We start from the raw sequence: 2,292 nt of genomic DNA on the forward strand, positions 1-2,292 counted from the left end.
CTAGGCTACCTTCCCCACTTCCATCCCTATCCTAGCTTGTTGCTCAATCTCGAGTAGGGTAAGGTGGGCGTGGGGGCGATAGCTCATGTCGTCTCTGTGAGATCGCTCCGCAAGAAGCAGGTAACTTGTGGGGCACCCGACAGTATTAGTGACTGTCCGAAGTCTAGAAATCATGTGCAAGATACGGAAGTGAAAAAAAGGAAAGAAACACCCAAAGTGAACTCTATGATACAGAAACGAGTGTGAAACTCGCAGTGCAAGTGATCGGTCAGGTGAATTGTGCCAAACATGAAGCATATAGCGTAGATGCTTATTCAAATGCTGAAATAGCTTCGAGCAAGCACTCATGTAAATGCGTGATCGAAATCGCGTAATAAAAGATACTCGTGTATACACATAAACCAACGTGCACATTACTACAACAAGTAGAAACCACACGTAAGAACGAAATAAAGGCGGACACGCGTACCTGCTACTATAACCAGCCGTCAGCATACTGGTAACCAAGCGTGGTGTGTCCCGCATCCCTCGTAACCCGGAAAAGAAATATCAGAAAAACCGGAAGTGAACAGGCTCACAGTGTGAACACTGAAGAAATACTCGCGAACACAGAAAAAATACTCGCGTACACCAGAATCACGTCGGTGGAATGCAAAAAGGGAACACAAATAAAAGTACGTCAAAATTATCCCGAGTGGAAAAATAAACTAACAGACAAGAAAAAAGGTGAAGTAAATGAAAAAAGGTGAAGAGAGCAAAAATATATCAATATATCATTATATATATAATAAAACAAAGCAGTAAAAGACATAGAAACCGAATTCAATAGAAATATAAGCGTTGGTCACATACACATGGTGCAGTTAAAAAAAAGAATTATGCATGGCAACTGATTTCTAAACAATGAGATGCATAAAAACCAAGTTGTGCAGAAATATAAGCATAGGTCACATACACATAGTACAGTTCAAGAAATTATAAGTAAAAACTGAATTCTAAACGCTCATTTAACCCCATCGGGTGTACAGAGTTAAGTTTGTGAATCCAAAATAATTCACGTTGTAGGAGAAAGCTTCTGTTATCTCTCCCTTGTCTCACTGCTATTTGTTCTAACACCATAAACCTATGTTGACTAATATTATGGTTCAACTCGAGAAAATGTGCCGCCACTGTAGACTTGGTGTTCTTCGTTCGTATATTGCTTTATTGTTCCGTAAGTCGGGTCTTCATTTTACGTTCAGTTTTACCAACATATGGTAATCCGCACGGACATTTCAATAAATATACCACGTTGCTAGAGTCGTAGTTTGATCGGAGTGCCTTTGGTGGGATGCATAATCGTAGTACACTTAATGATGTTCTTACAGCTGCCACAATTGTGACAAGGAACAGTGCCTCTATAGTTCTGCTCATGTTGAGGGGTGCTGTTTGTAAGCAATTGTTGCAAATTGTTGGTACGTTGAAAGGTAACAATGGGAGGTTGATGGAAAATCCCTTTGAAATCCGGTTCTGCCTGTAGAAGAGGCTAATATTTGCGAATAATATTTTTGATTTTAACACTTTGAGTGGAAAATTTAGACACAAATACCATTCTTGAGTCTTGGGAACCACTGTAGATTTTAGGTTTGAGAAGCTCAGTTCTGCTCTTCAATTTCACCCGGTCAAATGCCTCTTGCAAAATGGGAGTTGGATATGCTCTTTGTTTGAATTTATTCACAAGTTTAAGACTGTGTTCTTGATAAATTTCTTCCGTGGATGAAATGCGTTTGATCTAGTCCAGGGCATGGGGTCATTAAAAGACTTTCAGCTGGAGAGTTCATTATTAAGGCACTACACCCCAAAGATACTTCACACAAATAATCCCTGATTCAATCTGCATACTGTTCTACAGTTTCTGGAGCCCTATATTCTCATTTTGTTCTTTCGTTCAATTATGCCAAGAGTCCTGGTGATCCTGTCATTCAAATAATAAAACCAAAACCTTTTTGATGCAAACTGAAAATAAGACAAGTACATCAAAATCACAGTGATTCTTATAATTAAATAACCATTCAGTTGGAAAATACTGTTGATATTACACATCAAGGGGCTACTGTCTCGAAACACATAATTTGTATTCTCAGCAGTTTTTACATTGGTTTCACATTGTTGTGATTCTTCCACTATAGATTGCTCATTTAATTTCACAGTTGCATTTTCAGGGACACCGTTATTAGCTATTTGAGCAGCATAATTGTTGCCCACTACAACTATGTCATCACCAGCTCTGTGGGCTGTACATTTGACCATTGA

The sequence above is a fragment of the Triturus cristatus genome, chromosome 7, assembly GCF_964204655.1.
Source record: "Triturus cristatus chromosome 7, aTriCri1.1, whole genome shotgun sequence".
NCBI lineage: Eukaryota > Metazoa > Chordata > Amphibia > Caudata > Salamandridae > Triturus > Triturus cristatus.